The sequence below is a fragment of the Macrotis lagotis genome, chromosome 3, assembly GCF_037893015.1.
Source record: "Macrotis lagotis isolate mMagLag1 chromosome 3, bilby.v1.9.chrom.fasta, whole genome shotgun sequence".
Classification (NCBI taxonomy): Eukaryota; Metazoa; Chordata; class Mammalia; order Peramelemorphia; family Peramelidae; genus Macrotis; species Macrotis lagotis.
In genome coordinates this window covers 171,978,759-171,995,133 of record NC_133660.1, presented here as the reverse complement: position 1 = coordinate 171,995,133, position 16,375 = coordinate 171,978,759, and positions in this window count along the sequence as shown.

Here is a 16,375-nt window from a genome sequence, read left to right as displayed (position 1 = left end):
AACAACAAGAAAAAGACAGGATTTGTTTCTCCAACAGAAGGGATTTAAATTACGATGTGGATAAGATGTTGTGAACAGACCAACGAAAACAGTGTTTTATCTCTGAGGTAAATGGACTGAAACAGATGGAAGGGAGAAAAGAGAAGTTTCCTAGAGGCACAATGTCTTTGTGTCACCAGCTGTTGCTGGGAGATAATGTGCAATGACAAGTGATGTATAGGAGGAATTCCAAATGCCAGTAGTCCTTTGCTTTGGACTATTAGGTGAGGAGAGTGTCTCACTGAGTTATCTTAGTTTAAGTTGAAGTCTGGAATTTGCAATGACCACTTAAAATGACAGTACCATATTTGACTGAAATAGAAACAAAAAGGACTTTGGGATTTGTTGACGTCATTTCACATCAGGGTACAGCTACATTTTGACAGTATAATAGAAACAATGATCATGTGTTTGGGGCAAGCAAAACAAGTGGTGCCTTCTCCTTAATATTTTTCTATGCCATATCTATGACCATTGATTTCACTTAATGCATTGTTCTGCTTTACAAGTTGGATTATTCAAAAGAACACTTTAGAAAAATTTTCAGGAATAAAGACTTTAGAAATGATTTTTCAATAGGAGTGATAAAGAAAAGAATGATATTGTGACTCCTCAAATTGAGGAACTCTAAATAACTCCAAGGAGTGAACTGCTAAGAAATTGCTACCTACTTCTCTATAGCAAAACAGCCTCCTTAGTGACTGCTTTTGTTACTGTGAGCTAGAAGACTCAATTAAGGCAATCACTTTTCTTATTTGCCTCCCCTATACTTAGTAAAGTAAATGATGAACAGTTTAAAAATGTTGACCAAATAAAATTAAATTTTCATATTTTAATTAGTAATTACTTTGAAATTGGATAAAAAGTAAATATGTTATTTCCATTTGAAGACATTTTCAATCCAATTTTGTTTCATAATAATGGACCAAATCATAAAGTGAGCTTAAATTTTTTTTAATAAAAGGATAAATTTCAACAAAATCAGATATTCAGATGACTGAATAGAGAAATACTCAGTCAAGCACTCTCAAATTCCCCTCCAAATAATTCTAAAATAATTCCTCAAATTGAATTTTGGAGTAGAAGAACCAACAACAGCTAAGGTGAAGTAATTTTCCAGCTTAAAATGGACAAGGAGGTCCATAGAAAAAGTTGGTCCCATCAGGATGAAGTTAAGCCCCAGTTCCACATCTCAGTTCTGTCTCAGGGGAGACTAGCTGTATTTGTCAGCTCAACAGCTTCAAAAACTCTCATTCCATAAACATTTGGAAGGAACATGCATCAAAACATTGCTGTGAAGGGGACTGCATAAGTCTCCTTACTAGGACCCTGTTGTATTATTCATACATAAACACAGTTCAAGGGAGCAACCCAAAGGCCAATAGGAGTGATAATGCAGGAAAGTAGGGATTATGTTTTTGTTTCAGAGCAGTGAGGAGTCCTTGGGTTAATTTCAATATGAAAGACAAAGGGATAGCAATAACAATTGTGACAGCAAGAGAGTTGGGGGTCTGATCACAGATCCAAAGCCAGGCAAAGTGCTAGTTTTGGTAACTATAGAAAAATTGTCTCTTCCAGGGTAAAGACCACAGTGAAGCCAGGGGAGTAGTATCACATCTCTTATAAGATGGCACCATTTTGGAACATAAAAAGTCTATACATTCTCAAAGTTAACTCTGAAAACAGCAATGTGAAAATCCTGAAACTTGAGATAGTGCCTCTTCAAACTTAATAGCAAAACTAAATATTAAATAAAAGTAATAGGTAAGAAATACACTGGAAAATGAGTAAACAACCACAAAAGAATAGTAATTAGAAGATACAATGGTGACAGGGAAGATCAAAACACATACCCAGAAAAAGCTAAAGTTGTCAAAATAACTTCAAGTAATGACTCAAAGAAAAATGTGTATTGTATACAAACTCAACAAGAATTCCTGGATGAACTCAAAATGGATTTGGGAGGTAACAAAAAATTGGTAAGAGAAATGAGAGTGATGAAATAAAATTATGAAGAGAACAACTTGGTAAAAGAGGCACAAATATTGTGAGAAAATATAACTCATTCCTAATAAAAATACTTGAAAGCATAAGGAAAAAATGGAGCTTTCCTTAAAATGATAAATTATAGCTACCTAAAACCACAAAAGGAATAAGCTAGAAACCTTTAGAAGAGAGATGAAGCAAGGATACTCATTATCAGCACGATTATTGATTATTCAATATTACAATAGAAATTTAGCAATATCACTAAGAGAAAAATTAAAAGAATTAGAATGGCCAGTCTAGGAAAAAATCTATCACTCTGCATTCTATATGATTATGTACTTAAACAATCCTAGAGAATTAACTAAAAAGCTAGTTGAAATAATTCACAACTTCAGCAAAGTTCCTGGATATGAAATAAACCCAAATAAATCATCACTCTGTTTATATATATCAGCAACAAAATCTAGTACAAGGATATGAGAAATTCCATTTAAAATAATTGCAGACATTAGAAAATACTTGGAAGTCTAAGACCAAAAGAAATCCAGGAACTTTATGAACAAATTGATAACAAATTTTTCACACAAATAAAGTCAGATATAATCAAGTGGGAAAATGTTGGTTTGATTGGCTTTTGACCTTTGTTCATGGAGAAAGCCAAAATGACATCAATATATTGAAGATAGTGTATCTAACTGTGCTAATGAAATCAAAAAGACCTTGGAAGACTGTCACAAATCAGGCAAAATTAATTCATATGAACATTTAGAATAGAGATGTTTCTAAATTTGAACTTCTCCTGTTTTTTTGAACTAATGAAATTCTGCTTCACGGGTAGGACAATACGATTTTTTTTGATGTAGGCACACCATATTAGGTGGACCTTTGCCAGTGTCTCTCATGTAATGTGATCAATTCCCAAGTTCTTCAGAGAGACCTTGAGAGTGCTGTTGTATCACTTCTTGTGAATGCCATGTAAATACTTGCTTTGTTCATGGTTTTATCCATAAAATAGGTTTTAGGCAAATATACATTTGACATTTGAATAATTTAGACAGCCCTTTGGAGTAACCCTCTTTGCAGTAGAATCTAAATGCACCAGAAAGCAACCTCAATGTTCATCCCTTATCTTGCAAAGTAATCATCAGAATTTTCTAATGCCAATTCAAATCGAAGCAAATAAGTTTCTAGGCATGAACTGGTAGACTGTTCAGGTTTCACAATAGGTTCAGCAATACAGCTCTGTAGGTATTCAGTTTGATAGTCTAAAATCTCTTCTCTCCTACATTTTCTTTAGAACTTCTGAAACACTGAGATTCCTCTGATAATGATGTTTTCCTAATACTGAACCAATTTTGCATATCTGCAATAAATTCTACCTGATCATGGCATATTATAATTTTTGCATCAATATTCACTAGAAAATTTGGCTTATAATTTTTTGACTGTTTTGGCTTTTCATGATTTAGGTCTCAGTTCTATGCTGGTACCATAAAAAGAATTTGGCTAGATTTTTTCAACTATTTTTTCAAATAATTACATAGAATTGGAGTTATCTGTTCTTTAAATGTTTGATAGAATTCTCTTGTAAATCCATCTGGTCCTGGAGATTTTTTGCTTATGGAGTTCATTGATGTTTTGTTCATTTTTTTGTATATGGGTCTATTTATGTATTTTATTTCCACAGGCAATTTATATTTTTGTAAATATTCATCCATTTCACTTAGATTATCAAATTTATTGTTATATAGTTAGGAAAAATTTATTCCAAATTATTCTTTCAAATTCTTCTTCTTTAATGGGGATTTCAACTTTGTCAATTTTGATACCGGCGATTGGGTATTCTTTGTTTTAAATCAGATTAACAAAAGGTTTATCTATTTTAGTTTTTTTAAAAAAACTCTTATTTACTAATTAAATAGTTTTCTAACTTTTAATTTTTTTACTTTCACTTTTCATTTTCAGCATTTCTAATTTGGTATTCAGATGTAAAGTTTTTACTTTTTCTTTTCTAGCATTTTTAGTTGCTGGTAAAATTCATTAATTTCCTCTTTCTCTAATTTATTCATGTAATTATTTAGAGATATAAAATTTCCCCTAATAACTTATTTGGCTGCATCACACAAGTTTTGATATGAGATTCATCATTGTCATTGTCTTGGATTAAATGCTGATTACTTCTTTGTTTTGTTGTTGATCAACTCATTCTTTAATATTAGGTTATTCAGTTTCTAATTAATGTAACTTATCTTTCAATGCCTTTTATAACTGTAATTTTCATTGTATTATCATCTGAAAGTTGATATTTCTGCCCTTCTGCATTTGATTTGAGCTTTTTTAATACCCTGGTACATGGTCAATTTTTGTGCAGGTGCCATGTACCACAGAGAAAAAAGAATATTTCTTTCTATCCTCACTGAATTTTATTCAAAGGTCTATTTTATCTAAAGTTTCTAAAATTCTATTCACCTTCTTAACTTCTTTATTGTTTATTTTGTAGTTAGATTTATCTAATTCTGAGAGAGGGAGATTGAGGTCTTCCATTAATATAGTTTTCCTGCCTATGTCTTCCTCTAACTCCTTTAGCTTCTCCTCTATGAATTTGAATGTCATATCACTTGGTGCCTATGATACCTTTTAGGAAGATAGTTTCCTTCCTTATCCCTTTTAATTTTATCAATTTTTGTTTTGCTTTGTCTGAAATAATTTGCTATTGCTGATTGTTTTTTACTTCAGCTGAAGCATAATCTATTCTGCTCCAGTCTTTTTAAACCTTTATCCTGTATATATCTTTCTTCTTCAAAATATTCTTATAAGCAATATTTTATAGGATTCTTGTTTTTATTCCACTTTGCTATCTGCTTCTGTTTTATGGGGGTAATTCATCAAATTCACATTCACAATTATAATTATTAACTATTTTCTTCTATCTTTCCTCCCTTGTTTGACCCTTATTCTTCCTCATCAGAAGTTTTTGTTTTTTGATTGCCATCTTCCTTAATCTATGCTCCCTTTTATCATGCCACTTCCCTTTTTTCTTCCTTTCTCCTTTTATCCCACTTTTCCCTTTCCTTTTCCCTCCTTTTTATCCCTCCTTTCTTCCCTTTTCTTCCCCTCTCTTCCCATGCTTCTTTGTAGGGTAGAAATAATTGCTAAACCCAGTTTGAAATGTATGTTATTCCCCCCTTGGAACCAAATCTGATGAGAGTTAAGATTTACTTAGTATTCCCATGCTCCCTTCTTTCCCTCTACTACATTAAGTCCTTTGTGCTTCTTCATGTTACATTATTTATCTTATGCTGGCCTTCTTCTCTAACATAATCCCATTTTTCCATATCTGAATTGTTTTATAGCTGTCTTACACCCATTCCATTTATCAATTCTCAAGATTCAGAAGTTCTCCTTTAAGTGAGAATTCTGAATATTTCTTAAAGTTTTATTTTGGGGATCTCTTTCTGAGGGTAATTGATGGATTCTTGCAAAGACAATTCTCTCTTCTGTTTTAGGATATTATACTGCATGATATAATTCAGGCTCTTTTGCTGATCATGGCTTTCAGATAGACCAATATTTCCTATTTCCAGGTTCATCGTAATTTTTCTAAGACATATTTTACATTTTCTTGTATTTTTTTCAACCTTTCAGTTTTGTTTCACTCTCATGGAGTTATCTGTTTCCATTTGTCCAAATCTAATTTTTAAGATTTTGGTTTCTTTAGTTAGTTTTTGGGTTTTCTTTTTTCAGTTGATTAATGCCACTTTTAGAGAAGTTGCTTTTCTTTTCAAGTTGATCAATTTTATTTTCCAGTGGTCAATTTTACTTTAACATTTTTTTTTCTTCAGTAAACTTTTCATAATTCTCTTGCATGACTCTCATTTGCTTTTTCATTTTTGTTTTTCATTTTTCTTCTTTGGTTTTTAAAATCCTTTTGAGTTATTACAGAAGGTCTTTTAGGATTTGAGACAATTATAATCCCTTTTAGGTTTCACTTGTAGGTATGTTGCCACTGCTTTCCTCTTCTGATATGGCATTTTTTATTGTCCCCTGTCAGAAAAATAGTTGTCAGTGATTATTGTTTTTGTGTTGTTGCTTGTTGATTTCCTCGTTTTGATGGTGGATTCCTGTGGTGTGGGGTATAAAGACCCATGTTTTATGTACGGGGGCGGGGGTTGTCAAAGGTCTATGGTTTGCTCCCTGTGCTACAGCAGTATTCTGGGGCTTGATCCTTGCTTCCTGCTAACCTTGGACCTGAACCATACCAAAAGTTGAGCCAGGGCAGGAGTTGAATAGGATTGGGACCTGCTTGCACCTGAGTTGCACCATGGCTAAGACCTTCTCACTGACTTTCCAACTCTCCTGCCTATATTGACCTTTGACCCATATGAGACAGACCTTTTCCTGAAGGTCCTCCAAGATATCTCATTGATAAGTTGTTTTATTATTTTCTTTGTCAAGGGAAGGAGGAGGGAGTTTTCTATGGCTTTAGGATCTGTTTAGAGGCTTCATTCAAAGTTGTTTTGGGAAATAACTTCAGAAGTTCCCAGATTTGTGCTGCTATCTTGACTCCACCTCTACTTTAGTCTTGACTTTGTAGTCTTTTCAAGTAGAATAATTAGCATTCAGTGTGGTAGCTGACTTTGATGCCATTTTTATTCTTGCTGAAGGTATTTTAGAATATTGCTGAAAGCATCATGATAAAAAGCATGGAAGTATACTTTGCTCCTCATCCTTGATGAGTGAGGTAGTGGAAAGAGTACTGTCTATTATCCAGAAACTAGGGAATCATTGCAACATGAAATTGATGTACAATAGTGATGAACTTCTAAGAGAAAATACCTTTTGACATAAAGACTTCATGAATGACAAAAGCAAGGTCCTTGGTAGGATCAATGAACATTGTCTAAAGATTTCTATTTTGTTCTGGAAATTTCTTTATGAAGTTGTCAGGCAGCAAACACCATATTATTCTTTGTTTCTTGTTTCTGAAGCCACACTGGATCTCAGAGATATAACCATTTTCCAGGTGAAGGATTAAGCTATTAAGAAGGACTCAGGCAAGAACTTTGCTAGCAATTTCTTTTTTTTCTTTTTAAAATTTTTTCATATTCTTTTGTTATTTTATATTATTACAATAATCTTGTTGTGAGAATAAGCTTAACCTCCCCCCCCCAAAAAAAAGATAGAGAATACTCAAGAATAGTGAGAGAGAGAGAAAAAGTACTTCAGTCTGTGTTCAGATTCCATTGACTTTGTCTCTGGGATGAGTTGCCTTCTTTATCATAAGTCCACCAGAGAAGTTGCTTAAATATTTTTCCCATAGTTACTATAACTAGCTGTATTTTCCTCCCCTCTATTCCTCCCCCTCTCATTTGTTCTACTCTCTCTCTCTCTCTCTCTCTCTCCTTTCACCCCATCCCTGTTCAGAAATGTGTTGTATCTTAGTACCCTTTCTCACAATCTTCCCTGTCTTTTATCACCTGTTGAGTTCCCCTGTCTACCATGTGATCCATTCAGCTCAGGAGAGAAACAGAAACATGCATATTATACTTGGGTGGGGTTACTGGAAGGACAACTAGCAGAGCCATTTAATGAAATTAATGTAAGTATCAAACAGTTCTTATAAAAGAAAACCACAAAATTAGCATATAGGATAAAAACAATGATGCAACTCTAACTTGCCCAGTATGTAATCTAGCAGGATGTAACTCATGTCAGGAAGTTTGGGAACAGCGTTATCCACAAGTGAGGCCATAAATGATGCAGTTGTATTATCAAATCAGAGTTCTGTGGAAAGCCTTCAGGTTTGAGAGTCACCAAAGTGTAGGTCATTTGGTTATAATTGACCCCTAACCCAAAGTCACTAGAGTAGCTCTCAACAATCATCTATGCCTCCTTTCCCTTATCCCATTCCTTTCCTCTCATTTTTCTCTAGGGTAAGATAGATTTCTATACCTTATTGAGTGTGTATGCTATTTCCTGAGTCATTTCTGATGAGAATGAAGGCTCACTTATTCCACCCTCACCATCTCCTGTTCCATTTTTTCTTGACTCTTTTATGTGAAATATCTTAGCACTTTCTTCCTCTCATTTCCCTTCCTCCCAGTACTTTCCCTTAACACATTATTACCAGATCCCTCTTGTGCCTTGTCTATATATGCTCCTTCTAATTGCTCATAAACAAGAAGATTCATTTGAGTTATCAGTATCATCTTCCCATGCAGAAATACAAATAATTCAATACCATTAAATCTCTCATCATTTACCATTCCCATCCACTCTCTCTGTGCTTCACACCTGAGTCCTGTACTTGGAGATCAAACTATCTCTTCTGCTCTGGTTATTTCAATAGGAAAATTTGAAAGTCCCCTGTTTCATTGAAAGTTCATCTTTTCCCCTGAAAGAGGATGTTTAGTTTTCTTGGGTACTTGATTCTCGGTTGTAATACAAGTTCTTTTTCCTTCCAGAATATCAAATTCAAAGTTCTATGAGCCATTAATGTAAATGCTATAAAATTCTGTATAATCCTGAGTATAGAGCTATGGGAGCTGAATTGTTTAGTATTTTCTCTTTGACTTGGGAGTTTGGGAATTTGTCTATAATATTCCTGAGAGTTTTTCCTTTGGGATCTCTCTCAGGAGGTGATCAGTGAATTCCCTCAATTCCTATTTTACCTTCTACTTCTAGGATCTCAGGGAAATTTTACTGTATTATTTCTTGACAAATGAAATCTAGGCTCCTTTCTGGGTCATGAATTTCAGGTAGCCCAATAATTTTTAAATAATCTCTTCTAGATCTGTTTTTCGAAGTCAGATGTTTTTCCAATGAGCTATTTCACATTTTCTTCTAATTTTTGGTTCTTTTGGAATTGGTTTATTTCTTCCTGATTTATTGCAAAGTAATCAGCTACCTTTAGTTCCATTCTACATTTGAAGGTGTTACTTTCTTCAGAGAACTTTTTTATCTCCTTTTCCATCTGGCCAATTCTATGTTTAAAGGTATTCTTCATTTGCCTTTTTGGTTGCTTTTTCTATCTGGCCTAAACTGGTTTTTAAACCTGTTTTTTTCTTCACTAATTTTTTGTATTTCTTTCACCAAGCTACTGACTTAGTTTTCATGATTTATCTTCATCACTCTCATTTCTCCTCCTAGTTTTCCTCTGCCTTCCTTAATTGCTTTTCAAAGTCTTATTTCATAAGCCTGAGCTTATTTCATAGCCTGAGCCTATTTTCTATTTCTCTTGGAAGGTTTGGATATAGAAACCTCAATTTTGTCATCTTATGAGAATGTATTTTGATCCTTCATAGGACCAAAGTAATTTATGATAGTCAGATTCTTCTTTTTCTGTTGTTTGCTCCTTTCCTCAGCTTATGACTGATTTATTGCATTTCCAAGGCTTTGGGTTTTTTTTTTTTGGACACCACACAGGGATTTTAATTTCTCTAAGTTCTTATGAAAGACTCCGATTGTTCTGTTTTCTATGTTCTGTAATGTGGATGACCACAGGCCCTCACCTCTGCCCTGGACCTGTGAAGAGCATCCCCTTTTTGGCTATAGTAGTTTGGGGGCCCAGACTGCAACCTGGATCTGTGTGTGGCCAAACAGTACAATCCTGCCCCAGGGAGAGCAGAGAGACATTTTCAGGCTCCCCTGACCCCTTACCATGTGTGGGCTGGGTACTCTAGAAATGCTGGTTGGCTTTGCTGATTCCTACTTCAGATTATTACTGCAGGACTGCTCTGAGGTAGATGCTTTACTCTCTGCTCATTCTGGTGCATCAGAGTTCTCTCACCACCCCTTCAAGCTGTCCCTGGTGATGCCTGGGCCAAGAGATCTGGAAAATGCCCCCTCATCCATGGACCCAGATGCTCGCAGAGACCCAGGTACCCTATGGGCTGTTCCTAGAAGGCTGGAGCTGGTTTTCTCTGGCCTGGCTACATGGTGCTGAGGCTGCACTGTGACTCTTTAAAACTCCAGATCCCAGTGAAAAAGACCTTTCCTAGGCAACTTCTAAGTTGTCCTGGACTGGGAAATTGTATCACATATCAATCAGTCTTTCTGTGGGTTCTGCCCCTCTAAATTTCAGCTAGAGTCATAATTTGATGGCTTTTGGAGTTTTTTTTTAGAAAGAGTATCTGGGAATTCTTGCCCTCACACCTCCATCTTGACTTCTGCTAGCAATTTCTAGGAGAGAGATTACCCTAACACCCCACACCTGTGTTTGTCACAGTACAAACTATTTCTTTTCAATGACAAAAGAACTACTTAAATATTTTTTTAATACATTGGACCTTTTTCCTTGGGTTTCTTTTGGTAGTATTGCTATTGCTGGGTAATAGGTGTACAGAGTTTTATAACCCTTTTGGCATAGTTTCAAATTATACTCCAGCATAGTTTGATTAGTGTCCTAGTAATGAATTTATGATACTATTTTTCCACATTCCTTACAGAATATTTCATTGTACTTTTCTGTCATATTACCTGACCCTATAGGTATGAGGTGGTACCTAAGAGTTGTTACAATTTGCATTTCTCCAGTAAGTGGGAATTCAGAGAATTTTTCATATGACCATAGATAGTTCTGATTTCCTCTTCTAAAACTGTTACATACTGTTACCATTCATAAATTGGCAAATGACTCATATTCTTATAAATTTGCCTCAGCTCACTCTCTCCCTCTCTCTCTCTCTCTCTCTCTCTCTCTCTCTCTATATATATATATATATATATATATATATATATATATGTATATATATATATGAGAAATTAATCATTTATCAGAAAACTAGCAGTAATTTTTCCTCTTTAGCTTCCTGATTCCCTTATAATCCTTGCTATATTTCACTGTGACTATGCAAAACCATTTTGATTTGATATAATCAAAAATATATATTTTATATCCTATAATCCTCTTTATAACTTGCTTGGACATAAATCCCTTCATTTGAGGAATGACTGAACACAAAATGTGGTTTGTGAATTAAATAGATTAGTGTTGTGCTATAAGAAATGTTGAAAAACTATGCTCTCAGAAAAACCTGCTTTCAGAAAAACCAGTTAATTTGCATTAACTGATGCAAAGTGAAATCAGCTGAACCACAAAAATTATTGTACCCAGTAAATTATATCAGCAAGATTATACCATGACCAACTCTGAATGACTTACCTGTTTTCAGCAACAAAATGATTAAAAACAATTTCAAAGGGCTTATGATTTTATGATGACAAAAATGCTATCTATCTCCAGGGAAAGGACTGATGAAATATAATTTTAGATTTGTGTGCTTTTCAAACTTTATTATTTTTGAACTGTTTTATTTTGTAACATGATTAATATGGAAATATTTTGTATGAATGCACATATACTATCTATATAAAAAGTTTACTTTCTCAGGGAGGGGGAGGGAAATTTGGAACATAAACTTTTATACTTTGTTTACATGTAATTCAGAAAAAATAAAATAAAAATTGACTGTTAAATAGTCAGCCAACAAATTTAAAAGTAAATATCAAATGGTCAGATAATATTGACTGTAAAATTGAAACGGATCATTACTTACCTCTCTTAACAATAGACATTTTACAATTTTGTTAGAGCTTTCAATTCTCAATGTGTGTATCTTTATAAAATTTCTTTTATTATTCCTTAACTTATTGGAAAAGTTTCTGAGGACAGAAAGGAGTCAACTGACATCTATGTTCATTAACTAGAAGCCAACTATATAGCATATTTAATTGTATATTCTATTTTGCAAGATGAGACAAAGCAAGTAGGGTGATTATTACCACAATAAATATAGCATTTTTGGGGAATATATAAGAAAGACAATTCATTCAGCAAAGCACTTGAGGTACTAAGTAGAAGTCTTATTATCATTTTCTTTCCATCAATTCTATTATTATTTTTGATTCAATGAGCATTTATTAGACACTTACTACATATGAGACAGTGTAGTAGTGCAAACTTAGACAAAACACCTATTCCTTTCAAGGTGTTTGCACATTAATGGTTTATGATATCAAGAGATAAGACACAGTGAACTACATATTGTTGTTTGTCCTTTATTTTCTAAGAGGACTGATGATATCATGGGGTTATACTTTGACTGGATTTAAGTAGACAGAGCCATATATAGTCATCTGCCTCTCTTTCCCAGAGTCATCAAAGGCCAGTTACTAGAAAAAAATATAGAAGACTGTTCCTAAACTAGGATGCTGTGGATGACCTTGGAATATTTTTTTTGCAAGGCAATGGAGTTAATTGGCTTGTCCAAGGCCACACAGCTAGGTAATTATTTAATGTCTGAGGCCGGATTTGAACCCAGGTACTCCTGACTCCAAGGCTGGTCCTCTATCCACTGAACCATCTAGCTGCCCCAGAATATTTTCTTTAGCTGTCTTCATGGTTATTGGAATGAATTTTTCCCATCCATCCATTTTGATGAAGGAAGTTTTTAAATATTTGGGGAAGACACCCCTCTCTCTCACTGATGAACTCATTAGATAACCCTTTAGTCAGTCTGATGAGTTAAGGGGTGAGGCTACTCTGGGTACTACAACTTTCTGGACCCATAATTGAGGGTTGAATGCCAGTTGAAAAAAAAAAAGGTGGTTGACCAACCCTGAAAAGGGCTCAGCAAACTCTCATACCAGAGGTAGTAGTTGTCCTTGATATCTCATATACTCTGGACCATTTATATACCAACAATTATCACACAAAAGGGAATGTGATAAGTGTGTGGTGAGGTGTAGAAATTGTACTGAGATATCTGAAGAAAGAAATGTTCTAATTATCTTAGGACAGAGTAGTTTTTGGAAAGACTTACATAAACTGATGCTGAGTTAAGTAAGCAGAACTAGGTGAATATTGTACACATTAACAGCAAAATTGGGTGATTATCAGGTATAATATACAGTTCTTCTCAGAAATACAGTGATCAAATACAATTCCAAAAGACTTGTTATGGAAACATGCCATCTCCAACTGGAGAAGGAACTATGGAGTCTGAATGAAGACCAAAGCATACATTTTCACATTTCATGATTTTTGTTTTTTTTCTTTTGTTCTGATTCTTTTTTCAAGACGTGGCCATTATGGAAATATTTAAATAAGATCGTGCATGTATAAACTATATCAGATTTTTGTCTTGGGGAGAGGGGAGGGAAGGTAGTAAGGGAGAAAAATTTGGAATCCAAATCTTATAAAAATGAATCTTTAAAACTATTCATACATGTAAATGGAAAGAAATACTACTAACTGAAAAAAGGAATTTTATGTTTTGAGAAGTTGATATCATAAAAAGACTTAATTAGACACAGATGGTGAATGGGAAACATCCATTTCTAATTGAGGATACTGTGTGAGCAAAACCGTAGATATAGAAGATAGGACAAGATCAAGATAACTAATATTTTGGAACCCATAGGAATGAGACTTGATGTGCTATGAAACATAATTTTTCCCCTAAAAGAGAAATGAAACTCTTCTTAAAACCTTATTATTAGGGGCTGGCTAGGTGGTGCAGTGAATAGAGGACCAGCCTTGGAGTCAGGAGTACCTGGGTTCAAATCCGACCTCAGACACTTAATAATTACCTAGCCGTGTGGCCTTGGGCAAGCCACTTAACTCCATTACCTTGAAAAATATAAAAAAACCCAAAAACCTTATTATTAAAAAACCACTAAGATTCTAGCAAAGGACATTGATTTTTGTTGCTTTATAGCATAACTCTTAAGTCCTTTTGGACAAATCAACACAAATTTCATATCAGATGACTCAGTGGCAAGCGTATAGGTAAGGGGAGCTCTTTCCAAATTAAACCAAGATTATTCCTTTACTAATATCCTTTTTCAGGTTCTTTACTGAGTAAATTTCTTTTTGTTAGGTTGTGGAATCTAAAGGAGTCATATTTCCCTTCAAACCCAAGCATGAAACATCAAATCAACCTGATTAAGTCCTGAGTCACAGCATCAGGGTAAGAAACTAGTATAGATCATCTGGAAATTGAGTCAATACTGGAAAGGCAGTTATAAATTCTATTTTGCAGTGCCTTCAATGTCAAGATATGATGGTTATAATTTATTCAGTAGGAAATGGGGAGCTGCTGAAAGATCAGTGCTCCAGTATCTACAGAGTTCTCCAACCTGGTAAATTGATATTCTTATCTTATGCGAAAACATATACACAAACATGTACAATAGATAATATCCATCTGACTGTCAGTCGACAAATATTCAATAAGAAGCTATACTCTGTCAGGTATCAAGTTAAGCCCTGGAGATACAAAAAAGATTGGGAGCAAGATTCTCACAATGTATGATTTGGACTATCTTTGGCATAAAGAAATAAGTTCTATATCTCCCTTGGGCAGAGTTTGTGCTCATTCTTTTCATTTTTTTTAAAATTTCTTACTCTCACTATAAAGTTAAAAAGGATGGAAGATTTCACAGAATATACACTTAAAAGAACATCAGAGACCATCTAATTCTAGGACTTATACTTTGGTTGTTCACAAATTCCCAAGGCATCAGTAGATGATTTCAAATCTGTGACCTCAGTTGAGAAAATATCACATCTTTATTTTCAATAACATCTAACTGAAATTTAATATCTTTTTCAATTACTTAAAAAACATTATTCTAATAAAGAATTTGCAGGCTTCATTAGACTGCTGAAGAGGTCCATGACCCCAAAACTTGGGCAGCCTTGATCTAGTCTAATATCTTCCTTTTACATATTCAGCATTCAATAAATAGTCATAAATCTCTTGGTGCAGAGTACTAAATTAGACACTAGCAGAAAATAGTAGTTGTGTGACACCTTATATATTATCTCTTTTTTTTCCTATGTAAGTTAATGTTGCTTAATTTTTTCTTTTTTATTGGTATAAGATATAACTCTCCAAAAGAGGAAAATAGAGGAATATTTGTGGAGATAGAGGTGATACAATATTTTGAATATTGTGAAATCCTGAGGAACTTAGGAAATTTAGAAGATAAGAAATGCACAAGTGACTATAACTCTCAACATTACAAGAAAGACTTTGGAAACTAGAATGTTGCCAAGAAAGAACATCAGGAAATGATCTTAGAAAGTGGTGTCACTTCAATTAGATTTTAAATGAATGAATAGGAATTAAATACTTAAAAGGGTAGAGTGCAGGCATGGACCTTCTAGGCATAATGAATCGCTAGAGAAAATGAAAGGTAACAGGGTAGATCGTACCTCAGAGAAAAGAAACTGAGCATAGAGTTTGACTAGAACATAGAGTGATAGGGTGTGCAGTGGTTAGTAACATGAAACAAGGCTTGAAAAGTTGAATGGTATTAAACTTTGGGGGGCAAGAGAGACATATAAAGTACTTGAACCTTATTGGGAAGAAAATAGGGACCTATTGAATGAATCATTTATTAAGTATTTGCTATTTGTAAAGCACTGTCCTAAACACTGGAGATACTATTAGAAGATTAAGGCAGTTTTCAGCTCTTAACTCACATTTTAATGAGGGAGATGCCACACATCAAAAGCAGAGCAATGACAAGTCCTAGTTAATCAATAACAAATGTTGTTCTGACAATTTAAAAATAATAGGCTGGTAGGAGAATAGTAACAGGTATGAATGTTTGGTAATACAAGAATATTCTAGACAGGTAGCTTCTATTGTATTAAAGAACTAGCATTGGAAATAGAGAAGATACACAGGGGAAAAAGATTTCTTTGGTGTAAGCAAATCCCACTGATGACGCTTTCTTCACTGGTGTACAGCAATAATAGTTCTGCGTCCTATTACTTTATAGGGTTGCATAGAGTCCCTGAGAATTCAAGAGATTTGTCCATGGTCACAAAAAAAGTAGGATTTAAATTCAGGTCATTCTGTCTCAGGGACTAAAATTCCTTAACATTTCTACAACTAGACTATAAAAGTCCTTAGTCATCAGCTAACTGATTCTTCCATTTTACAAAAAAATGAAATTAAGATTTTCAGAGCTTAAAAGATTTAACTGAGATTGTACATTTAAATGAAGGCACAAAAAGTACTAAAACTGTGATGTCCAGTCTTCCTGTCCAGAAGTCCCTTTAAAAATTGTTTTTTACTTTTGGGGTGGAGAAGATTATGGCTAAAAATATCTTTAAATTTATTATCAAAAAGTAAAAATATTAGCTGAGAAAATTCCAAAAATGTATAAATACACTTTAAAACTTGAAATAAATTAGGAGGGGAAAAAATATTAATGTACAATTGAGACTCCTTAGAGATCAGCTAAGAATAATCATAGTCTACATTTTTCCCAGTGTGCAGAAAAAAAGGAGCAGTCTATGTTACACTTGCACCCATATCTGCAGCTAATG